This window comes from Phascolarctos cinereus, unplaced genomic scaffold (assembly GCF_003287225.1).
Source record: "Phascolarctos cinereus isolate Bilbo 61053 unplaced genomic scaffold, phaCin_HiC Scaffold_4;HRSCAF=312, whole genome shotgun sequence".
In the NCBI taxonomy this organism is placed as follows: Eukaryota; Metazoa; Chordata; class Mammalia; order Diprotodontia; family Phascolarctidae; genus Phascolarctos; species Phascolarctos cinereus.
This window is the reverse complement of record NW_027555847.1, coordinates 664804133-664831376: the sequence shown is the minus strand read 5'-3', so window position 1 is coordinate 664831376 and position 27244 is coordinate 664804133. Positions and strand designations below refer to the sequence as shown.

The 27244-nt window shown below is 41.4% G+C and overlaps 1 long non-coding RNA gene across 1 annotated transcript in view; it reads right to left on the bottom strand.

Moving 5' to 3' along the window:
* Positions 1–14204: 14204 nt before the first annotated feature.
* LOC144457086 (uncharacterized) overlaps positions 14205–27244 on the bottom strand; it is a 50271-nt gene continuing 37231 nt past the window's right edge. Inside the window, exons 2-4 of the long non-coding RNA XR_013486414.1 lie at positions 19113–19293; positions 17954–18080; positions 14205–14591 (exon numbers count right to left, since the gene is read on the bottom strand). This is a non-coding gene — a long non-coding RNA (uncharacterized LOC144457086). The remainder of the gene's footprint in view (positions 14592–17953; positions 18081–19112; positions 19294–27244) is intronic.

Here is a 27244-nt window from a genome sequence, read left to right as displayed (position 1 = left end):
AGATTTCAGCAGCAAGTCATATGGAAAGATGCCATGGTTTTTAAGGTATAGCAGCAAAGCAGATGAAAATGCACTTGGTGATCTCATCAGCCCCCATGGATTCAATTATCGTCTCTATGCTGACAATTCTCAGATCTGTTTGTCCAGTGCTAACACTCTCTTGACCTCCAGTTTCACATCTCCAGCTGCCTATTAGACATCTTGAACTGGCTGTACTGTAGGCATCTCAAGCTCAACATGTCTAAAATTAAACTCATCGTTCTCTATAACCCTCCCCACTTCTTAACTTCCCTATTATTGTCAAGGGCACCACCATCCTCCCAGTTCCCTATATTCACAACCCAGGGGTCATGCTTGATTCCTTACTCCCTCTCATCCCACCCCATATCCATTCTGTTGCCAAAGCCTGTGGATTTTACTTTGACAACGGCTCTCACCTATGCCCCCTTCTCCCCTCTGACACTGCCATCTCTCTGGTACAAGCCCTCATCACTTCACAGCTGGACAATTATGATAGGCTGCTAGTTGGACTACCTGCCACAATTCCTCTTCCACTTAGATGCCAAAGTAATCTTCCTAAAGTATAGGTCTGACTATGTTATCCCCAATTCAATCAACTCCATTGGCTCGCTATCATCTCTGGTGTTAAATATAAAATCCACTGTTTGGTGTTGTTTTTGAGAAGAGGTCCAGCTTCACCAGACTGCTGAGGAGTCCATGATAAAAAAAAAAGGTTAAGAACCCCTGTGTAGGGTTCATAACCTGCCCCCCTCCATTCTTCTTACACCTTACACCCCAGCCCCATCATACTTGATCTAGTAACAGTGGCCTTCTTTTGTTCCTTGAACAAGACACTCCATCCCCTAACTTCAGACATTTTCATTGGCTGTCTCCTAGGACTAGAATTCTCTCCCTCCTCCTCTCTGCCTTTTGGCTTCTCTGGCTTCTTCTAGGTCCCAGCTAACATCCCATCTTCTACAGGAAGCCTTTCCTCATCTCCCTTAATTCTAGTGCCTTCCCTCTGGTGATTGTTTCCAATTTATCCTCTGCATAGCTCATTTGTATTGTACATAGTCATTTATATGTTGTTTCTCTTTAGATGGTGAGCTTCCTGAGAGTAGGAATGGGTCTTTTACCTTTCTTCACATCCTCGGTGTTTACCATAGCTCGTGGCATGTAGTAAGTGCTTAATAAATATTTGTTGACTGACTCACTAATGTCATTTCCACCTATGAAATCTTATTAATTTCTGATATGGAATTATTTGACAATGCCAAGGACTTTTGTGGTAAGAATTTTCCCTTTTGGCTTTTCAGTAGCTGTAGAACCCACAAAAGCAGTTGCTAGGCTACATCTCCATGGAGATTGTTTCCAAGGATGACAGCTAAAAGGGCTGGGCTAGAAGCAGAACCGGTGGTCTTAGGGATGCTGCCACTCCCAGGCCACCTGTGCCTATCTACCTGTTGGTAGCACTTGGTCAGCCATTGTTAAGCAAGCAAGGTGGTCCCCTTCTCCATGGTGACTTCTTTCTTCACTGTTGTCTATAGGCTCTGAGCTGAAAGTAGGGCTAGTGGTCTGGGCTCTTGGGCTCAGGGTCCTGGAGAATCTCTATTAGAGTATAAGGGGAGGTGATGGTGGTGGTTTGAATTGCCTGGCACATACCACCTCCTGGTTCTCCCTACACATACACGTCATACTTGCTTATACTCACATCTCTGCATTTTGTAATCATACCAGCTGTAATAATATACACAGCAAATTATTGTCATTGTAATCGTGGATGTTCAATGTAAGAATCACCATGGTATTGGAGACATTGTCTGCCAGCCTCTGAGAGTCTACTGAGGTATTTACAAAGTATAGGATCACCTTTCTTAAGAAGAAAGCTATCAGATACTTGGAACTTATGCAAAGCCAGAGGGTGCATTTCAGTGGGCCCATCTTGTTCCTTACACCCCAAGTGGGCCAGCAGTCACCAACACAATAAAAGTTCATGGCATCTGCTAAATGCTTGAGTTGTCTGGTCCCACATGAAACTTTCTCTGCTCCCATGAGAACAGGAGCTCTTAATGTGATGTTTATGAACTTTTTTTTTAAGTTAATGACTGTTTTGATAGAATTGGTTTCCTTTATGTATTTTATGCATTAAAAAATCTCATTCTAAGAAGGTTTTCCCAGACTGACTGCTCAAGGAGTCCATGACTCAAAAAGATTTAGAACCCCTGCCCTAGACAGAAATGGTCATCCCTCCTTCTAGACCCCAGAACATCATGTTTCTATAGCTCTTCTGCATTTCATTCATTCAGGGGTATATGGAGGGGCAGGGATCATACCATGTCTTCTTCATTTCTCCGTGCCTCCAATGCCTGCCACGTTGGAGGAACTTGATAAATGGTTGTTGCTTTGCAGATAGAGTAAAGTAATTTATTAGAAGGAGCTAGAGATTTGGAAGCTGAAGACCTCAGTTTGGATTCAAACCCTTCTGCTTGTTTCGACAAGTCCTCTATAGACCTCAATTTTTACATCAGTTAACAATGATGGCTATCACACGTGGAGGGCTTCTGTGGTTTGAAAAGCTTTTACATAGGGGTCGTAGGATCATAGATTTAGAGCTTGAAAAAACCTTAGAGGTCATCTGGTCTAACCCTCTCCTTTTACAGAGGGCAAAATTGAGGCCCAGAGGAGTTAAGTGATTTGTCCAAGGTCACACAAGTAGTAAGCGGCATACCTTATCTCTTTTGATCCTCACAACAATGCTGGGCACTACTATCCCCACTTTACAGATAAGGAACCAGTAAGTCTGAGGCAGCATTTGTACCCAAGTCTTTCTGATTCCAGGTCCAGTGCTGTAGTCTAGCACTATGCTGTACCCCTAAAATGAGACGGTGGGATAGATAGATGATCTCTAAGTACTTTTCCATTTCTAAATCCTATGAATACAATATATAAAATAAAATAGACATAATAAGAAATAACAAATATAAAGACTCCAGAGAAGCATGGGAAGACTGATACAAACTGATACAAAGTCAATAAGCAGAATCAGGAGAACAATATACACAATCACTGTAACAATGTAAATGGGGAAAAAATGGAAACAATGCTCTGTGATTATCATGAACTGAGCTTGGCCCCAAAGAAGAGAGGAGAATGAACCTCCTTCCCCTCTTTGCAAAGGTGGGGGGCTATGAGAGTGGACCACTACATATAATATTAGATTTGCCTGATACGGTAACTGCTTGTTTTCTGTCTTTATTAGTTTTTTGTTATAAGGGATGGCTTTCTGGCCGAGGAGGGGGGAGGATGTGGATTGAGAGATATAAGTGTTGTGAAAACAAAACACATCAATACAAATTTTAAAAGAAAATAAATTTGAAAATGTTTTTAAATAAAAGAAATTTTTAAAAAACATGGAGACCTATACAAAACTTTAAAAAAAACATGAAAAATGTAGTCAAAACAAAAAAAGTAATTTTTACAAAGTTAAAAGAATTCTAAATGTTCATGTCTAACTACATTTGGTCAAACTAGTTACAGGAGTGTGTATATATGGGGACACTACCACAATGGACTAGATTTTCTAGTACAGTGTAGACCCAGCCACAGACTGCAGTCTCTAATGTTATATGGATACAGGGAGTTAGGTGGCTCAGTGGATAGTATGCTGGACCTGAAGATAGACAGATGTGTTCAAATCCAGCCTCAGATGCTTACTTGGCGATGTGACCTTGGGCAAATCATTTAACCTCTGTCTGCCTCAGTTCCCTCATCTGGAAAATCAGGATAAGAGCATCTGCCTTCCAGGGTTGTTGTAAGGATCAAGTGAGATAATTTTTGTAAAACAGTTAGCAAATCCTAAAGTGCTATATAAAATGTTAGCTAGTATATAGATTGGAACTTAGAGAATACAGTGCTCTGAAGCAGTCACACACACACACACACACACACACACACACACACACACACACACACACAGAGTGTTGTTTTGTATGAGCAGGGCCAGCTGTCTCTTGTGAGCTCCATCAAGGGGGGCCTTAGCAGGGTTTAGGCTGAAGCATCCAAAAGGTGTGCAGGGATAGTACAGGGGGATTATCTGGCTCAAGCTGGACAATTACCCTCCTGTGACTCAGGCCGCCTTACCAGCCTTGGCCCCCGAGCAGCCTGGGTAACATGATACATGGATCAGGGGCCTCCAGAGACAAACAAGCCTGGCCAGCTCTGGGAAAATGAAAAATTAATTTTCAGTGCTCACACCCTCCCCCACCTCTCCTACCCAGTTGTAGAATCATTCCACACCAGCTCTAAAAGACAACTTAAAACATAACATGAAAAAGTCAGAGCTGGAACACAGAATATAAGATATCAGAAGGGATCTTAGGTTATTGAATGAAAGATGTCAGAACTGGAAGGGCCCCTAGAACAGAGAACATGGGGTGTTAGAGTTGGAAGTGTCCTTGGAACCTAGAATATCAGAGCAGGGAGATTCCTTATACTAGATTTTAAGATGAACATTAACAGATTGGGTTCAGTGGGGAATCCAGGCTGATGAGAAGACAGACAGCTATGCTCCTAGACACTAAATTCTTTGAGGGTGGCAGCTCTGGCTTATCTAAACTTTATATCTCTCCAATCCCTGGCACAATCTGGCACACAGAGGAAGCACAGAATGTTTTTTTGTATCATGTTGTATTGTTATTATATGTGGGTGTAAGAGAGGGAATTAGTATTTATATAGCACCTACTATGTGCCAGGCATTATGCTAAGTCCTTTACAAATAGGAGACAAATAAGTATTGTATATTGTATATTAGGCACTGATTCCGTTTGACAAATTCAATTCAATTCAACAAACATTAATTAAGCTACTATGTAACAGGCACCACGCTAAACATTGAGGATACAAATAGAAACAATTTCTGCCTTCAAGGAGCCTCGTACTAGGACAACATGACATACACACCTATAAATAAATAACAAAGAACATGATAAATAGCTAACATGTATATAGCTTTAAACTGGCAAAGCTTTGCATATGTTATCTCATAAGATACAAATAGTACAAAGTAACTGCAAGGTACAAAGAGTACTAATCCCCTGATACACCAGCTGGGCTTTAAAGTAGGCTAGGGCAGGCAGGTGGTGCAGTGGATAGAGCTCAGGGCCTGGAGTCTAGAAGACCTGAGTCCAAATATGACCTAAGACACTTACTAGCTGTGTGACCTGGAGCAAGTCACTGAACCCTGTTTGCCTCAGTTTCTTCATCTGTAAAATGGATTGGAGAAGGAAATGGCAAACTGCTCTAGTATCTTTGCCAAGAAAACCCCAGATGGGGGTCACAAAGTGTCAGATGTGACTGAAATGACTGAACAACAAGCTCTGAGCAGAGGTAAATAGGCAAGCTGTTTGTCCTTTGTTCTCAGAGAGGACCATGACATCAGGGAGGTAATGCCAAGACATGCAAATGAATTGGATTTAAGTGAGGGAGAGGTGTGCAAAGTCACCAGCCTCACTTTCTCCTCCTGGGCCATCTGGGTCCAGTGGTGAGATATAGAACAGGACAATTGGAGACCATCCTGGATGCAGTGGGAGACCTTGGCCTTTTTAAGTTAAGGTTTGTAACAGCTGAGTTTAACTGAGGCAATGCCCAAGCAGTGATTCAGGATGGGTAAGAAATGAGGCAGAGAATGGCCTCTTTTACCTAGTCAAAAAATCAATCCAGGAGGGGAAGACCCTCAGGCAGAAAGGCTTGTCAGATATACAGAATCATGTGTACAATGGTGTGGAGGTGAGAGATGGAATGTATTATATGTGGAACACTGAGGAAACCAGTTTGGTTTGAATCAAAGAGTAAATGAAGGGGAATAATGTGTAACACTCTGAAAAGCTAGGTGGGAGTCAAATTAGGGAAGGGCTTAGGGAGTCATCCTCTACCCTATGGCTCCTGGACTCTATCCTCTGTCCTAAGGCTCTGCTCTCCTGAGTAACTTGCCCAAGATGACTTTTTTTTTAAAACAATTAACTTTTATTTCTCTATAGTACTATACTACAGGAGAAGCTAGGTGGCACAGTGGATAGATCATGGGCCCTGGATTCAGGAGGATGTAAGTTCAAATCCAACCTCAGACACATAACACTTACTAGCTGTGTGATCCTGGGCAAGTCACTTAATCCCATTGCCTAGTCAAAAAAAATAGCAGTATATTACTATATTACATTACATATTCTTTATCTTATTTGTATTTTATTTTTCTCAATTACTTGTAACAAATTTCAAATTCTCTCCCTCCCCTGACCAATCCTTGGGAAGGCAAGCAATTTGATATAGATTATACATGTGCAGTCATGCAAAACATTTCTATATTACCCATGTTGCAAAAGAAAATGAAGACCAAAGAAAAACAATGCCCCCAAATAATAAAGAAAATTTTTAAAAAGTACTCTTCAATCTGCATTCAAACTCCATCAGTTCTTTCTCTGAAGGTGGATAACATTTTTCATCAAAAGTCCTTATGAATGGTCTTGGATCATCGTATTGCTGAGCTGAATTCACAGTGGATCGTCATTCAATATTATTGTTACCATGCCAAGCTGATATTTTAGGAAGGGCCCCCGCCATGCTAACTTCACTACCAACTGAACTGCTGAATTCCCTCTGTGGCCTTTTCCTCCATGCCCTCCACACACCCAATCTCTTTTATGTGTTGTCTTCCCCTGTTAGAATAGAATTTTCTTGAGGGCACTAACCTTCTTGTTTGTTTGCACTTGTATCCCAGGATTTAACACAGTACCTGTCACGGTCTTTGATAAATGCTTTATCCCTACCTACCATCTATCTTATCCTATCCTATCCTGTCCTATACTGTCTACGTATGATATTGGAATAGATGAGTGGCATGTTTGGGTCTCTGTTTTAAGAATATCGAATGGTTTCCCAATTGATAAATGGTCCAAGGATATAAACCATCAATTTTCTGATGAAGAAATCAAAACAATTTATATTCATATGAAAAATGCTCTAATTCATTATTGATTAGAAAAATGCAAATTAAAACAACATTGATAGATCATCTTGTACTTATTAAATTGGCTAAAATGATTGACAGGAAAAGTGACAAAGTTGGAGGGGATGTGGGAAAATTGGGATACTAATTCGTTGTTGGTGGAACTGTGAACTGGTCCAATCATCTTTTTTCTTTTCTTTCTTTTTTTGGTGAGGCAATTTGGGTTAAGTGACTTGCCCAGGGTCACACAGCTACTGTCAAGTGTCCGGTCTGAGGCCAGATTTGAACTCAGGTCCTCCTGACTCTAGCCCTGATGCTCTATCCACTTTGTCACCTAGCTGCCCCTGGTCCTTCATTCTCAGAGAGGACCATGACATCAGGGAGGTAATGCCAAACATCTTGAAGAGTAATTTGAAATTATGCCCAAAGAGTTGTAAAGCTGCCTACACCCTTTGACCCAGTAATACCACTATTGGGTCTGGTTTCCCAAGGTGATTAGGGAAAAAGGAAAGAACCTATATGTTCTAAAATATTTATAGCAGCTCTCTTTGTGGTGGCAAAGAACTGGAAATTGCAGGGATGCCCATCAACTGGGGAATGGCTGAACAAGTTGTGGTATATGAATATAATGGAATACTATTGTGCTATAAGAAATGATGAACAGGCAGACTTCAGAAAAACCTGGAAAGACTGGTATGGTCTGATGCTGAATGAAGTGAGCAGAACCAGGAGAACGCTGTACACAGTAACAGCCACGTTGTGCGACGACTAACATTGATAGACTTAGCCCTTCTCAGCAATGCAAGGATCTAAGACATCTCCAAAGGTCTCATGATGGAAAATGCTATCCACATCCGAAGAAAGAACTATGGAGTTTGAATGCAGATCGAAGCATACTATTTGCTATTTTTTTCATCTGCTGTTTTGTTTTCTATTTCTTGTGGTTCCTCCTATTAATTCTATTTCTTCCTTATGACATTACTGATGTAGAAACACTTTAAATAGGAATGTATATGTTTAGCCTATATCAGATGGTGCACCGTCTTGGGGAGGGGGATGGGGAGGGAGGGGAATAAAAATTAAAAACTCAAAAGCTTATGGAAGTGATTGTTGATAAATTAAAATAAATTAATAAAAAAGAAATGATGAGCTCAATGATTTTAGAAAAACATGGAAAGACTTGCATGAAATAATGAGTGAAACAAGAACCAAAACAATGTTGCATACAATAACAGCAATATTGTTTTAAGAGCAACTTTCAGGGGAACCAAGATGGCAGAGTAAGAAGTAAGTCACTCTCACTCTCCCTCATTGACCTCTGAAAACCCAGAAAATATCAAGCCAGGAAAAACCCTGAACCAGCAAAATGACAGGGCACAGCAGTCTTATACCCCAGAAACCTTAGGGAATTAATGGGAAAGGCCCTTCTTGCTCTGGGGGAGAAGGAGCAGTACAGGACTAGACACGTCCCAGCAAGCCAGGGGCTTGCCCTATCTCAGAATACCAGAAGGAGATCCTAAGACCCAGGTTAGTGGAACAGGCAAGTGCCAACACCAGGACCTCTCCACCCCCAGAGATTCAATATAGGAAGGAGAACTGGTAGACACCAGCTTGGAAAATGACCACGGGTGACAGTGTTCTCCAGCAGCAAAGAACAACTTTCAGGGACTAAGTCATTTTGACTACTGTAAATACCCAAATCAACTACAAAGGACCTCTGAAGGAAGATGCTATCTGCATTCAGAGAAAGAATTGAGTAATAGCAGTATATATAGTATGGATTTACATATTTTTACATATATATTTACACATACGTAGGGATTTACATATGTTTCTCTAGATATATACATATAAAAATATACACATATGTATATGTGTCTATACATATTGGTGTCTAATGGTCTGGGCAGAGGGAAGGAAAAAAAGAAAGTTACATGATAACTTTATTATAGATTTAAAAGGAAAAGCAAGTTGTACATAATAGACTTGCAGTTTCATGTGAAAAAAAGGTTTTTTTAAGAAAAGGAAAAAAAGAATATTGAATGGTGGCTATGTGGAATATGGGTTGAAGAGGAGAGAGATTGGAGATAGGGAAGCCAATTAAGAGACCATCACAATAATTCAGACAAAAGGTGATTTGAACTTGAACTAGGATAGGAGCTGTGTCAGTATAGGAAGGAACAAATTTAGAGAAGTTGTGGAGAGAATATGTACAAGACTTGGACACTGATTAGATATGGGGAAGGGGGGTCAGGAAAAGAAAGAGTCAAGGATTTGCAAGGCTGTAAACCCAGGTGCCTGGCAGGATGGAGATGCCATCAATAGAACAGAGAAGAAGTAGGAGAAATATAATGAGTTTTGCTTTAGACATGTTGAGTTTGAAATATGTAGAGGTAATCTAGGTGGGTATTGATGAGGTCCAGAGGTATGGGGGTGCTGCTGGGAACCCCTGAGATTGCAACGCTGGGCCCTGTCTGAATGAATTCAACTCAAATCTTCTTCCAGCCAGAGGAAAAGTTTATAAATGATAAAACATTTAGGCCAGATGATGAGTGGGCATGAGAAAGTCTTAGCCTTTTGGGCATGAGATTCTCAGCATCTGTTTGGGGGCCAGGGTGGATCTTTTACACAATAAAATCACTTTGGGTGGCCAGAGGCGGGGAGCTGGGAAAAGGGTCTAGGTAAGAATTCTGATTGGGAGGTCTGAGAGATTGAATAGTTTTCAAAGGGAGATAAGGGGAGTTGATAATGAACCTGAAAGTTTAAGGGTTTTATGGGGCCTGTAATGAAGGGAACTGGAAGGCATCTGAGTAAGGTGAAAAGGTGGGGCTGGGCTTTCAAAGGGAGATAAGGAGCTGGGGTCTGTAGACAAATGGGAGTCAGATTCCCTTTGGGGCAAGGGGCTAAGATCTTGGCTTGGGCCCACCCTATCAGGTATGACTAGCAGGATACTGGGACTGGAACTAAGGAAAATGATTAGCCCAGATGTATAGTTCTGGGAATCAGTTATCTGCATAGACTTGATGATTGCATCCGCAGGAGTGGATGAGATCAACAAGAATTCAAGCTTGGAAAAAGGAGAGGGTGCCAGAAGGAAGATCTCCTCCAGTGGGAGAACCCTCACACTGAGTGAGTGGCAAGAAGATGGTCCAAAAGGAGACTGAGAAGGAGAAGTCAGATAATGAGGAGGATAACCAAGAGAGATCGGTGTCCCAGAAGCCAAGAGAAGAAGGAGCGTCCAGGGGAAGGGACTAGCCAACAATGTAAAAAGCGGCAGAGCTGTTGAAAAGGAAACAAACTGGGGATATTAGGCCTGGGGAAGAGAAGACTTAGGGAGCACGTACTAGCTATATCCAGCTGCAGGGGCTGGAGAGCCAGGCCTGAAGTCAGGAAGATACCTCAAATTCAAAGCCTGTCTCAGACACTTACTAGCTGTGTGACCTTGGGCAAGTCACTTAACCCTCTTTGCCGCAGTTTCCTCCTCTGTAAAATGAGCTGGAGAAGGGAATGGCAAACAACTTCAGTATCTTTGCCAAGAAAACCCCAGATGGGCTGAAGAAGAGCTGGACACAACTGAACAACAATTAACTAGCTATCTCTAAGTAATTGAAGAGCTATCATGGAAAAGAAGAAATTAACTTTTTCTGCTTCATCCCAGAGGGAAGGACTAGGAACAATTGGTGGAAGTTGTGGCTAGGGAGACTTCTCTCTGCCATAAGGAAATACTTCCTAAAAATTAGAGTTGACTCAGAATAGAAGAGGCTGCCTGAGGAAGTAAGGCGTTTCCCATCACAGGAGATCTTCCAGAGAAGGTTGAATGATGTTGGAGAGAGTTCTGCTCAGTTACAGGTTGGACTACATGACTTCTAGGAGCCCTTCTGCCCTCTGGGACTCAGTGCTCCAGTGACTAGTTATCTTCCAAAGTACCTCCTACCTTTGGTGCTCTGAGTTGGTTTTTTTTTTTAAGTCACCTCCCATTATAAGCTCAGCTTTGTGTCCAGCTAGGCTTTGGGGGAGACAGGGTAGAAAGGGTGGCCTCTGCCCTTGGAAGCTCCCAGGTTAGCTGGAGATTCATGAAGACAGAAACAATTGTGTGAAACCGAATGGTAGCTGCTGTAGGAGCTCAGAGAGGGCTCAGGGATTCAGGGTCATGGTCCCAGAAGCAGAATTTTTGACAAAAACTCTGAGCATATCAATTTCCCAATTATTTATTTGTGAACTGCAATCTTAACTTCTTTTTGATTTAATTTTTTTCTCAAACCTAGTTGAAAATTCTTCCTTTTAAAGGATTTAATTCTAAGCAAATGAGAAGTAAATGTATTTTGAATGTCTGAAAATAGGTTTTTATATCCATAAATAAAATTTCTAAATTATTGTATAGTTGGACATCTTTAAACATGTACAGAGCTTTAAAAATCATCTAGAAATAATTTTCCCCTGAGTTTTCATATTTGAGATGGAAAAGAGTATATTTGGGAGAAATGACTTATGTAGTTTATTAGGTTACAGTACCAATTTATTAAAAAGTTGAGTTTCTCTATAAAAAGGTATAGTTGACTTTTATAACTAAAATTCATCTCCTGAATTTTTTGCAGCAAAAGCTATTGTGTTTTTTTTCCCAGAAAGTCACATCTGAATTTAATTTGAAAGTGTAATTGTGCTTCCTTGAATTTATGGCATTCAGGAGCTCAGAACTAGGGGGATATTTGTGTGACAGCATTAGACTTGTAGACATTATGAATTTTATTCATAAAGAAAAGCAAGTTTCATTGGCTTAACTTTTATTTTTTAATTAAACAGCATTTATTTATTCTCCATTTTCCTTCTTCCTCTACCCCCAATTACAAAAAAAAACCCACCAAAAACAAAATCCTTAAAACAAATATGCATAGTCAAGCAAAATCAATCACTGTCATGTCCAAAAATACATGTCTCATTCTGTACCTTGATTCTATCACCTTTCTGTTATGAGTGTGTTGCATGCTATATCAACAGTCTGTCACAGTAGTGATTGGTCACTGCACTGATCAGAGTTCTTCAGGCTTTCAAAATTGTTTGTCTTTATGATATTATTATTTTATAAATTGTTTTCCTGGTTTTGTTTACTTCAGTCTGCATCAGTTATGTGTCTTCCCTTCTTTCTCTGAAACTGTCCATTTTATAATTTCTTATGGCACAATGATATTTCATTACATTGATATACTATAATTTGTTCAATCATCTCTTAACTGATGGGCACACTTTAGTTTCCAATCTTCTACAAAGAGCTGTTATAAATATTTTTGTAAATATGTATATTTAAACACATATGCATATATATGTATCTATGTAATTATATATAGGTCCTTTTCTTTTTTATTTGATCTCTTTGTGGTATAGGTCTAGTAGCAGTATCACTGGGTTAAAGAATATGTACAGTTTAGTGACTTCTGGGGCATAGTTTGCCTTCCATAATGGCTGAAACAATTCACAACTCCAGTAATAGTGTATTAACGTTCTCCAACATTTGCTCTTCTCCTTAGTCATCATTTTTGCCAGTTTGATGGGTATGAGATAGAATACCAGAGTTCTTTTAATTTTCATTTCTCTAATTAATGACTTGCAACATTTGTCTTTCATAGAGCAGTTAGTAGCTGGATCTCTTTCTTTGAAAACTACCTATTCATATCCTTTGACCATTATCAATTGGGAAATGGAGCTTATTCCTATAAATTTGACTCATTCCCCTCTCTTTTGTCAATGAAAGAGTTTAGAGATCTAAAATTTAAGTAAGCATTGCTTTGAAATTTGAAATTTGAAAATTTCCACTCAGCTTTGTTGTTGTTTAGGAATACTTAGAAGTCCTTTATTTTATTGAAGGTCCATTTTCCCCTATAGTTTTGCTAAGTTATTCTTGATTGTATCTTGACCCTGTATCTTTTGCCTTTTAGATATTATATGCCAAGTTCCTCCCTCCTTTAGTACCAAATCTTGCGCGATCCTGACTTGAGCCTTCTTGGTATTTGAACTCTTTTGTGTGTGTGTATATGTGCTTAGAGTATTTCTATTTGCCCTGGAAACTCCAAATTTTGGCTACAATATTCTTGAGAGTTTATATTTTGGGGTCTATTTCAAGAAGTGACCAGTGAATTCCGCTTTCATGTTACCATCTGCTTCTAACAAATCTGAGTGTATGGGGTGTTCAAGGAGGACTAGCATCTCTGGTGTGAGGAGCTTTTTTCAGGGCTGCTCATTGAACTTTGGTGTCCACCTGGTGCTCCATTCTCACCTGTGGTTTCAAGAAACTGTAGCATGTGCAGTGGTCGCACCCTAGTAAACTGTCTTGGCAAAGGGACCAAACCAGGTTAAGGGTAATCAATGAGTCTCAAACCCATAGGTGAGTGAGGGGAATATCTAACCCAGGCATGTGAAAACTTCCCTCAGCAGAATGGGAGGATGAGAACAATTTGTTCAAATGGCAGGGAGTGCTAAGAACTTGGTCAGACACTAAAGGCGTCTAGGTCATCCACTGCATCAGAAGCCATCAGCAGTTTTCTTGACCTTTGTCTTGCCATTGGACTTTGATGACTTTGGAAGAGAGAGTGAGGCTGATGACTTCGTGCTATTGTGCCCCACTTAATTCCAATTCTAGACATCACCCTATGATGTCATTGGTCTTCTTTGAAAGGACAAACACATAAACAAAACAAACTACCCAGAAGTAACAATTCAATTCTACACCCACCGATTAAGCACTTACTGTTCTGGGTGCTCCCTTTACAAAGACAAAGCTAAAACAGTTTCTGTACTCAACTGGGAGGCTCCAACTCAGACAAAGTAAACAGATAGACAGATAGAAAGAGCCAGGCACTGGGCTAAGCACAGAGAGAAATGAAAATAAGTGAGATAGTCTCTGCCCTCAAGGGGTTTATATTCTAATGGGGGAGATAACACATAAGCAATCCTTTAAGGCTATGAAACACGCATAGCATGTGGTCTTTGTGCTTGGGTGTCTATATGCATCTCTGAATGTGTATGTCTGCTCATAAATCTATGACTGGGTATGTACTTGTTTCCATGTGGGTATTCCAAGAACATGTCTGTGTCTTGGAGTGTATTTCGTTTGTATTTCTGGGGTCCATGAGCGGGTCAACTCTGATAACAAATGACCAAAGAGTCACAGAGGTTTTGCAACCTCTAAAAACACCAACTAGCTCACACAGGTTAAAAGCAAAAAGATTTCTTTATTCCTTTGGAGCGGAGAAATTAGACACATATGTTGGGGCCTCCTCTAGTAGGAAATCCAAGGCACTGGGGCTAAACCTTGATTTATGTATTTGTGACGAGACAAAGAATCAAACAGTGTAGTATAGCAACAGTAGCGAGGCACAACAGCCACACTGAGGCAAGGTTGTCTAGCAACAAAAAATCCATTCATAGCAGGGCTTCATGTCTGGGCCTGGCGGTGCTTGCTCAACCTCAGAGACCATCAGTTCTTCGATTTAGTTACAGCAGAGTTCATCCAAAGAGTGAGTGCAAAGGATTGTTGCTATGCCACGCTCAGGGCACAGCTTGCTTGCTGGGCTTTAGCTCAAGAAAACAGGGTATCTCCTAATAATTGAAAAAAAAGAGTAAAAAATAAAAACATGGTCTTGGATCCTGACAAGGGCTTGGAGGGAATAGGTGGGAAGGGTGTCAGAAGGCAGAGGAGAATTAGAACACAGAACATAGACTATTAGCATTAGAAGGGACTTTGGAACATGGAACATAAAATGTAATAGCTGCAAGGAAGCTTAGAGCCTATAACATGAAATATCAGAGTACAGAACACAGAACGTCAGAGATTGGAGGGACCTTAGAACATAGCACATACAATATCACAGCCCAGAGGGCCCTTAGAACATACAGTGTCAGACCTTGGAGGGCCCTTAAGTAATTGAATATCAGAGCTGGGAGGAACCTTAGAACAAACAAGGTCAGGGCTGGAAGGGCCCTTAGAATATACAATGTCAAAGCTGAGAAACTCTTTAGAACATAGAACATACAATGTCAGACCTGGGAGGAACTTGCTCAGTGAATATTTGTTTGAATGCTGCCTTTCCCATTAGATTGTAAACTCAAGGAGGGCAGGGATCATCTTTTGCCCTTTCTTTGTATCCCCAGGACTTAGCACAGTGTCTGGCACATAGTAAGCACTTAATAAATGTTTATTGACTGATTGACCTTAGAATATAATGTCAGAGCTGGGAGAGCTCTGGAACACAGACTCTTCTGGAGTAATGAGGTCAGTTCTGGGCAGCCCATTTTAGGAAGGGCATTAACAAGCTGCAGAAATTTCACATGAAGGCAAGTGGGATTTAAGAAGGTCTTGAGATCTTGCCACACAAGGGTCAATGGAAGGGACTAAGGATATTTAGCCTGGAGAAGATTTGTTGGGGAAGGTGCAGTGGATAAGATCATTGTCTTTGAAGGGCTGCCACGTGGGAAAGGGATTACTTGCCCCAAGATAGCAAACCCAGGAGCGGGGATGGAAGGTGAAAAGACACAGACTGAGGCTGACAGTCAGGAAAATTGAACAAAATTGCTACAAAACAGGGCAACAGGAGGGAAGAGGGGGCAAGTTGGATTTTTTATGGCAAAGGCTGGATGATCACATGTCAGGGATCTCGGATTCACAGGGTCCCAGAATTAGAAGTTACATTAGAGGCCAACTGACCCAAATGAGGCCTGAAGAAGCCCATCTGCTTGCCTCTGCTCCAAGACCCTCAGTGAGGGAGGCCAACCACCTCTGGAAGCAGCCCGTTCCACTCGTGTTGAACTCTAATTGTTAGGAAGTTTTTCCTGCTATCAAAGCTAAGTTTTCCTCTTTTCTACCTCCACCAGTTCTTCCTAGCACCGTTTGGGCTAAGCAGAACAGAATAGCCAAGCCTTCTTCTTTGAGAGAGTGGAAGGGAACAAGTATTGATTAAGCACCTAATGTGTGGTACCAGGTGTGCTAAACATGGTACAAATATTATGTCATTTGATGACAAAGTTCCCCCAAGTCTTTACTCCAGACTAAACATCCCTGGTTCCTTCAAATGACCCACGTGTGAGGCAGACCTTTCACCACCCTGATTACCTTCCTCTGGATGCTCCTCAAGTTACCCGTGCCCTTCTTAAACCATGGTAGCCAGAACTGAACTCAGTGCTCTAGGTAGGGTCTGACCACGGCAGAGAACAGAGGAATCATAACTTCCTCAGTCCTGGACATTGTATTTCTTCTTCATGGGGTCTGAGATCTCATTTATTTTTCAGTCTTTATCGCACTGTTGACAAATACTGAACTTACATCCACGAGAGCTCCAGATCTCATCTAGACAAACTGCTGTTTAACCATACTTCCTCCATCTTGAACTTATAAAATTGATTTATTGGACCCAGACACAAATATCAGACTATTCATGTACATGTATTCCTATTAAAATTCACCTTAGATTTAGTTCAAGATCTCTTTGGATCCTGATTATCATCCAGAATGCTGGCTCATGTGTAGATTTTGTGGGCATGTCATCTATGTATTTTCTTAAGTCATCGATAAAATATGTTAAACAGCATGGGACCAAACATATATCCCTGGAGCAATCCACTAGAGATCTTCTAAGCTGACACCAAACCACTGATGACTACATTGGGTCTGACCATCCAACCAATTCTGAATCCAGCCAATTGTATTCTCCAGTAGCCCCTCCCTCTCCCTTCCTTCTTCCAAGAATGTTGTGGAAGGGGGAAGAGAAGGGGTCTTATTTGGCTACAGGTCAGACTAGGTGGTCTCTGTTTCTCTTCAGCTCTGAAATCAGTCAGTAATTCAGTTAATAAGCATTTATTAATTGCCTACTATGTGGCAGGCACTGTGCTAAGAGCTGAGGATACAAAGATAGGTAAAAGACAGTCTTTGCCTTTAAGGAGCTCACAATCTAATGGGAGAGAGCAAGCAAATATTCAGGCAAACTATATACAGGATAAATAGGAAATAATTAACAAAGGGAAGGTTTTAGGGAAGAATTAAGAGGGATTGGGAAAGGCTTCCTTCTTTCATTCTGTGAATATTAGCACTGGGAAGGACGTTAAGAAATTGGGATGGCCAGGGAGGTCTGGGAGGTGCAGGGATGGGGTGAAATATATGGGGGGGAAGGGCGGAGAAAGAGGGATCTCTGCAGTAGCAATAAAAGTTGCAGGAATACGGGAGGAATCTCCTTGTGTAGGGTAATGAGAGGCTGCAGATGGAAGAATTTCTGAGGAACATAAAGGGGAGCCTGGTGGGGGAGGAGAAGAGAAACCTGGCTGCCCTTACCAGTCTCTGTCCCTCTCCCATGGCTGAGTTTGCAGCCCCCTTTTGAGCCAACAATTTTCTCCCTCTCGTTGAAGAGGTTGTGCGGGAGAAGCGAGTCTCCATGGCAACCTAGGATGCCCAGCAACAAGTCTGAGGCCAGACCACGTGACTTCAAATGAACTAATCAGGTGTCTCCTGAAAGGAGGTCAGGGGAGCCAAAGTCCCCAATGCTCTCAGCACAGCCTTGGGGCTAATTACCATAATTGCTGGTGTGGGGCTCCTGGGGTGGATGTGAAGGGGGACCCCGCTGGGCGACTGTTTAGGGGCCTGATTCATAAGGGAGGAACCATCGAGGAAGCATGAGTTTCCCTGTGCTGAAGGAACAATCTACCTTCCTGGGGCCCATCACTCAGACAGCCAGAAAGTCACAGACTGTCAGAGCTGGAAAGAATTTTATTGTCCATCTATTCCAACCCTCTCATTTTCCAGATGTGGAAACTGCCCAGAGAGGGAAAGCCACCTTCAATAGGTCACACAGTTAGTAAGTGGCTTAACTGGGCTGGAAGCCAGCTCCCCCTGAGGGCTAGAGTTTGGTATAATGGGAAAGGCACTGGATTTGAAGTCAGAGGATGCAGATTTGAATCCCACCTTTATTACTTACTATCCATGTGACTCTGTCTCTTCTCTGGGCTTCAGTTTCCTTCTTCATAAAATAAGAAAATTGGACTAGACAAGCTCCAAGGTCTACTCCAGTTGCAAATCTTGTGATCTGAGGACTCCAATGTTTTCTGTGCCATAACACAATTAGAATCTCAGCATGAGAAGGGACCTTATCGGCCATCTAATTCAGCTTCTATCTATCAGTTTCTATCCCTTCTATGACATACCCAACAAGTGTTTATCCAGCCACCCCAACCCCCAAGGAAGGGTGAACCCATTGCATCTGGAGGCAGCTGTTTCCCCTTTGGGATAGCTCTTGTTGCCAGAAAGTTTGACCTTAATCTATCTCTGCAATTTTCATTGCTCATTGTTTCAACCTCTGGAGCTAAAAAGATTATGTGGAGGCTCTGTGGAACACTGGAAGGTAGATTAGGTTTACAGTCAATCCCAGCTCTGTCACTTGCTAGCTATTTGACCTCAGGCGAGTCACTGAAGCTCTTTAGGCCTCAGTTTCCTCATTTGGAAAAAACAAAAGCTTTGGTTTAGATCCCTTCAGCTCTAAATCTATGATCCTGTGTGTTGTTCTACAGGACAGCCCTTCAAACTCTTGACAGAAGTCACCATATCCTTCCTAAATCTTCTCTTCCCCAGGCTAAATATCCCCAGTTCCTTCAATTGATCCTTTTATGATCTGATCTTAAGACCCTTCTGATCCTAGTGGCCTCTTCTGGACACTCTCCAGCTCATCAATGTCCTTCCTAAAATGTCCTTCCAGAACTGAACACAATATTCCAAAGGTGGTCTGACCAAGGCAAAATATAATAGAACTATTGCCTCTCTAGCCCTCAATGCTATGCCTCCCCTAATTGAGCATAAGATCTCACCAGCTGTATCACACTATTTTTAGCTGAATGACCTTCTAACCAAGCTCTCACCCAGATAGGCACTCCTTCTAACCATGCAGATCACATCCCATCTATGCCCCTCAACCCTGTGCGCATCTTGTCTGTGTCTTTCTATAAATCCAGTTCTCTTGATACTGTGTGGAGGCCGGTGAGTACATATGGGCAGTCCACTGATTATCTCTGGCTCTTGTGATGTAATTACCCCATCTCTCCTTCCCCCCCCCAGTCATACATCTTTTTGATGATAAATTTTACCTTGTTTCTCTTGTGCAAGTCTTCATTTATTATGCCCTGCAAACTGCTCCCTCTCCCTTCCATATTGCCCTTCAGGTCACCCTCAACTTCGTCTTCAAAGACTGATCTTCTAGTATTCACTCATACAAGAAGAACAGTTGTTTAAAAGATGAACTTTTCTTCAGGGAGAAGCTTGGGGTCACTGTAATAAGCATATTACAAGATAGGTAGACTAATAATACCATGAGTAGAGCTCTGAGTGGGCCCAACATTCTGTAAAGTAGTTTGGACATCTGAGTAACAAATTATAATAACGTGCATATGGGCATAAATGGCGATTTGCTTATAACACAGTTGAACATCCATTATCTCATTTGATACAACAATTCTTTAAGTATCGTAATTTTAATTTTACAGATGAAGAAACTGAGGTTTAGAGAAGTGATTATGTCTAAAGAATGAGAATAGGACTAGATGCTCACTAAGACCCCTTCCACTGCTAACTTTGTATGTTACACATTCTAAGATTGTTTCTAATGCTGTTTATTCTGTAACTTTCCCCAAAGTTACAAAGTGAATTGATGGATAATCCAGGACTAGTATCCAAGTCTCTTCAATCCCTGGCCAGGAATCTTTTCTTTGTACCATGATTTTCAGTTGAGAATGGCTTCCTTTGGGGAGAACTTTATGGTTCTTATGATTTGTTCGTTCTTGGAGTTGTGGAAAGACAGGCTCACTTATACATTGTTTGTGGAGTATGAATTGGTCCAACCATTCAAGAAAGCAATTTGGAATTACTCTAAGAAAGTGACTAAAATGTCACTATCCCAGTGATTTCACTGCTAAGCATATACCCTATGAAGACGTAAGGCAGAAAGATTCCATATACAATACTACACACACACACACACACACACTTTTATATTAGAAAAACTGGAAATAAAATAAAACTCCAACAATTAAGGAATGGTGAAACAAATCATGATACTTCAGTGTAGCAGAATACTACCCTGCCATAAGAAACCATGAATCTGAAGAACTCCAAGAAGCACAAGGAGACTTATATGAACTGATCCAGGGAACTGAGAAGCAAGAAAAGTAATAAACACAATGATTACAAAATGTTAAGAAGAAAAACATTTGTAATATAATGACCAAGCTTGGCCCTGAAGAAGAGATAAGAAAATGCATCCTTTCACCCATTTCCTCTTTGCAGAGGTGGGGGACTATGAGTATGGAACATCGCATATAGTCAGACTCAGTTGATGTATTCGTTAGTTTTGCTGCACTACTTTTCTCCTCTTTTTGGGTAGGGGAGGGCTATATTTGGGAATGAAGGTGATACAAAAAGAAAAGATATCAATATTTTTTTTAAATTAAAGACCCTAAGCAATTTTGAAAGGTAAATAAGGGGGGGGAATGATACTTGATTCATTTCAGAAACCCAAATTTTGGTTTTCTAATCCCATGTTTTCAATTGATTCCTTTCATTAATATGGATCATAAGATCAATGAATTTAGAGCTAGAATGGTTCTTAGAGCTCATGTCTTCCAATAGAAGTGGGATATACCTAAGGGCATAGTGGAGCCAGCTCAAAACAGCTCTCAAAAGCCAATTCTTACATTTTTGATGTGAGCATTTACCACTTAGAAATTGGCACATGGGGGGGCGGAGCCAAGATGGCTGAGTGAAAGCAGTGACTTGCTTGAGCTCTCCCCCAAATCCCTCCAAATACTCATAAAAATGGCTCTAAACAAATTCTGAACCAGCGGAACCCACAAAAAGACAGAGTGGGGCGGATTTCCAGCCCAAGACAACCTGGATGATTGATCGGAGGGGTGTATCGCACCGGGCTGGGAGCGCAGCGCAGCACAGCGTGGGCGCACAGGCCGCAGCAAACCTGGAGCAGGCCTCCAAGGACTGAATCGCGGGCAGCTGTGGAGGTTTCCGGACTCCTCAATCCACCAATGCCAGCGACAACTTAGAAGGTCAGTGGGAAAAGTCTGTTTCTGTTGGTGGTCAGAGAGGAAGGCGGGGTTCCAGATCCATTCCCCAAGAGCGTGGCCCTGGGGAGCAGCAGCTGCTTCCCGAGCTTCCGGCCCACAGACTGAGGGGGAATCCAGTGGCTGATCAGAAAGGGACTGCAGGGATCTCTTTGCCAGTGCTGAGGCAGGAGTCTCTTGCTTTGCCTGTGTGTGGATCTGGGTCACAGTTCCGGGCCGCAGTGCCCGGGTGAGGAGGAGCGCTGGTGTGGTGGAGCTTGTAGTGGCTGTGGAGAGGAATCCCTCCTCACGGTGACAGGACAGAGGGGAATACTTGTGGTTACAGTCCAGGAAAGGAGTAAACACCTCGCCCCTTATCATACCACCTTGGTAGAAGTGAAAATTTACAGGTCCCTACAAGTATCTCGGAAAACAGCTACACAAGCCCCTGAAGCTTGGGACAGTACACTCTCCACATTGGAAGCAGATTCTTGCATTAACAAAGAGTTTAAAACTCAGGTAATTGGCTGGGATCATGAGCAAGCAGTGCAAAAAGAGTCAGACTATATTATCTTGCTTTGGTGAAAAAGAAGATCAAAATATACAACCAGAGGAAGACAACAGGGTCAAAGCTCCTACATCCAAAGCCTCCAAGAAAGGTATGAATCAGTCCCAGGCCTTGGAAGAGCTCAGGGGGAATTTTGAGAGGCAAGTAAGGGAAGTAGAGGAAAAACTGGGAAGAGAAATGAGAGTGATGCAAGAAAATCATGGAAAACAAGTCAACAGCTTGCTAAAGGAGACCCAAAAAAATACTGAAGAAAATAACACCTTAAGGAGGAACAGCCTAACCCAAATGGCAAAGGAGGTCCAAAAAGCCAATGAGGAGAAAAATGCCCTAAAAAGAAAAATTGGCCAAATGGAAAAGGAAGTCCAAAAGATAACTGAAGAAAATACTTCCTTAAAAATTAGAATAGAGCAATTGGAAGACAGTGACTTTATGAGAAATCAAGACACTGTAAAACAAATCCAAAAGAATGAAAAATTAGAAAACAATGTGAAATATCTCATTGGAAAAACAACTGACCTGGAAAATAGATCCAGGAGAGAGAATTTAAAAATTATTGGACTATCTGAAAGCCATGATCAAAAAAAAGCCTAGATCATCTTTCAAGAAATTATCAAGGAAAACTGCCCTGATATATTAGAACCAGAGGGCAAAATAGAAATTGAAAGAATTCACAGATCTCCTCCTGAAAGAGATCCCTAAAGGAAAACTCCTAGGAATATTGTAGCCAAATTCCAGAGTTCCCAGGTCAAGGAGAGAATGTTACAAGCTGCCAGAAGGAAACAATTCAAGTACTGTGGAAACACAATCAGGATAACACAAGATTTAGCAGCTTCTACATTAAAGGACCACAGGGCATGGAATATGATATTCCGGAGGGCAAAGGAGATAGGACTGCAGCCAAGAATCACCTACCCAGCGGGTAGTATAATCTTCAGGGAAAAATGTCATTCCAGTGAAGTGGAGACTTTCAAGCATTCCTGATGAAAAGACCAGAGCTAACAGAAAATTTGACTTTCAAATGCAGGACTCCAGTGGAACATGAGGGGGTAAACAGGAAAGAGAAATCATAGGAGACTTGTTAAGATTGAACTGTTTACATTCCTGCATGGAAAGATGATATTTAACTCATGAGAACTTTGTCAGTATTAGGGTAGTTGAAGGAAAAAAATTGTATTATGGATAGATAGATAGATAGATAGATAGATAGATAGATAGATAGATAGATAGATAGATAGAGGGCACAGGGTGAGTTGAAGATTGAGGGGTCATGTCTGGAAAACAGAACAATGAAATGGAAAGAATAAAAATATCAAGAACACCTCCAACTGAACTCTGTTTTTACAGTAAGCAAGCTTAGCTCCGAAGAAAAGAGGAGAAAGTATACCTCTCTTTTGTCTTTGAGGACATGGGGGACTATGGATGCAGAACAATGAATACACTGTCATACGTGGATGGTGTATTAAGATTGAACTGTTTACATTCCTGCATGGAAAGATGATATTTATAACTTATGAGACATTTGTCAGTATTAGGGTAGTTGGAGGAAAAAAATTATATGTATGTATATGTAGATAGATAGATAAAGGGTACAGGGTGAGTTGAAGATTAAGGGGTCATATCTGGAGAATAAAATTAAGGCATGAGAGAGGATGATACTCGGAGAAGAAAGGGAGAGGTGGAATGGGGTAAATTATCTCACAAAAAAACCCCAGAAAAGTCTCTCACAGTGGATGGGAAACAGGGAAAGGTGAGAGGGAATGAGGGAATCTTATTCTCATGGGATTTGGCTTAAGGAGAGAATAACATACACATTCAATTGGGTATGGAAATCTGTCTTACCCTACAGGAAAATAGGGGGAGAAGGGGACAAGAGAGCAGGGGGGTGATGGAGAGGAGGGCAGATTGGGAAAGAGGGTAATCAGAAGCAAATACTTCTGAGGAGGGACAGGGTCAAAAGAAAGAATAGAATAAATGGGAGGGCAGGATAGGATTAAGGGAAATGGAGTTAGTTTTTCACAACATGTCTACTGTGGAAGTGTTTTGCATAACTGCACATGTACAACCTATATTGAGTTGCTTGCCTTTTCAATGAGGGTGGGTGGGGAGGGAGGAAGGGAGAAAATTTGGAACTCAAAGTTTTTTAAAAAAATGTTTTTTTTCACATGCAACTGAGAAATAAGAAATACAGGAAATGGGGTACAGAAGTCTATCCTGCTCTACAGGAAAGTGGAAGGGGAAGGAGATAAGAGAAGGGAGGGGGGAGAGATAGAAGAAAAGGCAGACCAGGGGAAGGGGTATTCAGAGTGCATGCCATCTTGAGGTGGGGGGAAGGGTGAGAAATTTGGAACTCAAAAACTTGTGGAGGTGAATATTGAAAACTAAAAATAAATAAATTTATATTAAAAAAAGAAAGAAAGAAGAGGGAAGAGAAAAGGTGAGGAGAAAGTCATGGAGATGGAGGGAAGAGAGAAAGAGAGAAATGGAGAGAGGGGAGGGAGAGAGGAAGAGGGGGAAAAAGAGAGGAAGAGAGGGGAGAGACAGTGTGTGTCAGAGAGAGGAGGAAAAGAAAGACAGAAGAAGGGAGAGAGAGAGAGAGAGAGAGAACAGTTCAGCCATACTAGCCAATACACCATCCACGTATGACAGTGTATTCATTGTTCTGCATCCATAGTCCCCCATGTCCTCAAAGACAAAAGAGAGGTATACTTTCTCCTCTTTTCTTCGGAGCTAAGCTTGCTTACTGTAAAAACAGAGTTCAGTTGGAGGTGTTCTTGATATTTTTATTCTTTCCATTTCATTGTTGCATTCATTGTTTTTATTGTTTTCCTGCTTCTACTTACTTCACTCTGTATCAGTTAATATAAAACATGCCATGAAAAAAAAGAAAGAAATTGGCACATGGTTAAAAAAAATCAGGGTTTGATTTATTGTTTTATTATGTAGGCATAAAAAAGTGATGGAGAAAATGTTAACACAAATTAAACTTAAAAATATAAAAAACTTTAAAGATTTGCTTGCTTTTTAGGTGCATTACTTTCAAGAGTCCTTGGCTTCTAAGATAAGAATAAGCGAATTTACAGTGTAGGGGGATGATGATGATGATGAGGGCTCAAATTTCTATGACATTTTAAGGTTTTCAAAGCACTTTTCTGAACGCAACCCTGTAAGGTAAGTGATGCAAGAATGATTATCCTTGTCATATAGTAGAAAGCAGCCAAAGTCAGCAGCAGAAATTTCAATTTAGAAGGACCTTGAAAATCAGCTAATCCAACTTGTCATCTTGCAGGTGATAAAACTGAGGGCTGAGGAAGTTAAATGACTTGACCAAGGTCATAGAGCTAGTAAATAGATAGACTATGAGCCCAGGTCCCCTGCCTCAGAATACACTGGTCTTTCCATTAGACCCCGTTACACTTTATAGCCTCCCATCCCCACCACTACTTTGCTGCATGACCATGAACTAGTCCCTTCAACCTGGTCTAGCTTTGGTTGTTTAGCTCCCAGTGGAAATACAAGCAACCACTCAGACTATCCCCCTGGGGTGGTTGGAAGCATCAGAGGAGGGCAAAGATGGGGAAATGCTTTGCAAAGTGTCAAGGAATCATGGGAATTAGAGCTAGAAGGACTCTCTGAGACCATCCAGCCCAGTTCTCTCATCTTATCAATGGGAAAAAATGAGTCTCAGAGAGGTCAAGTGATTCATTTAAGATGACACAGGAAGTAAATAGTATCAGCATCAGCAAAATTTTCCTTATCGTTGACAGTAGTGTCTTTCAAATATTTTGGTCTCAGGATATCTTTACATTCTTAAAAATTATTGAGGATTCCTCAAAGAGATTTTGTTTATGTGTGTGCTATTTATTGATACTTACCATATTAGAAACTAAAATGTCTTAGTATTATTATGAAAATAGTTTTGACCTCACAGCCCTCCTGAAAGGGTCTTGGGGACTCCCGCACTTTGGAAACTGCTAAGATACAGTGTACAGGGCCCCATGTGAGGTGCTGGGAACAAAGACCTGCTCTCTTTCTCCAAGGCACCTGCAGCCTACTTGTGGGGCTTGAGTAGTATTATTATTAATCAAACACCAGGGAGGAGAGATGGAAGATCACAGCAACCTCATTTAATCTTCCACAACCAGGCTCAGGTAGAGAAGGGCTGTTGTGTGCATGTGTCCCTACTCTTCTGGATGGCTGAGTCAATTAATCTCCTCCTAGGCAGCCAACGGGTCGAGTTTCTGGAACGAGGGCAGGTGTGTAAAATGTAACCTCATTTCCTTAATCCCCTAGGGCTACAAATCCTGCCCTGAAAGCAACAACGTAGCACCCTCCTGTTCAGGTGGGCCAGGGCCGCCATCTGTGCACTCTAGATTCATAAATGCTCCTAATAGCTACAGAGACAGCGTCTCTATAGCAACGGGGATGAAGAAAGAGGATGTCTGTATGTGTGAGAGAGAGAAACTGAGGGTGGGGGGGAGAAGGGATAGATGATCCTTATTTTTAGATTGTTTATATGGTGAAATGTGCTATCAATGCATACTCACCACTTATTATCAGTGGCAATAATGGTCACTCTCATGAGCATGAGGGAATCTGACCTGGTAGATTTGTGAAAGGCTTTTGTCTCAAAAACCGGCTCTATTTGCTTTACAAACAGATGGCCAAACCCAGGGAACCTAGAGAGTAAGACACAAGAAGCCATCCTGAGACTCTTTTTCTTAGTTGAAAGTTTGAAATTTCCATCATGGTAACAATAATACTGGTGGTGGTGGTGGTGGTGGTAGTGGTATTGGTAATGACAGCTCACATTTTTCTAGTGTTTTAAAGTTTACAAAGCTCTTCACTTGTGGTCCCCTGACTTGAGGTCATTTTGGGGAGAGGGTGATGTCTCTCCCCCTTTGTCAGAAGAGAATCCCTAGTCTCCTTGGAAGTGCAGCTCAGGTACCCCCTGCCACGTCAAGCCTTTCCTGATCCTTACCCCCTCAGCCTTCCATTATTATAACTCTCTCCCTCTTGAAATTATTTTGTATTTACTTTCTTCTAGTCATGTTCCATCTTCCCAGGTAGGAAATAAGTTCATTCCAGGTAGGCATTGTTTGCTTTGTTTTTTACTTTGTGTATGCACAGTTCGTTAAACACAGTAAGTGCTTAATGAATGGCTATTGACCTGGGGGTCCATTGCTGTACATGCTAGAGGTGGTGAATCCTTCCCTAGTAGTTGCCCCTGCCAATCAGTGCACCCATTCCTTTGCCTGTCTTCGATTCTTCAGCTCTTGCACTTCATGTGACTTTTCTTAATCTGGTGACCACATCCCATTAAAATCTTCTCCTGCCCTCTGAGGGGCTGGAAAAAAAACTGAATGGCTGTTAAATGGAATAGAATGGAATTTAAAAAGAAGAAAATTGCTTATACTTAAAGGAAAGAAACTTGGACTCAGAGGTAGAAGATTTGGGTTCACATCTGGGTTCTGCCACTTATTAGCTGTTTGACCTTGAACTAGTCACTTATCTCATCTTCACCTCCGATTCTGAGTATGTAAAATGAAGTAATAATAATCCTTATTCCTTATAGGACTGAGGGTCAAATGAGATAATAATGTAT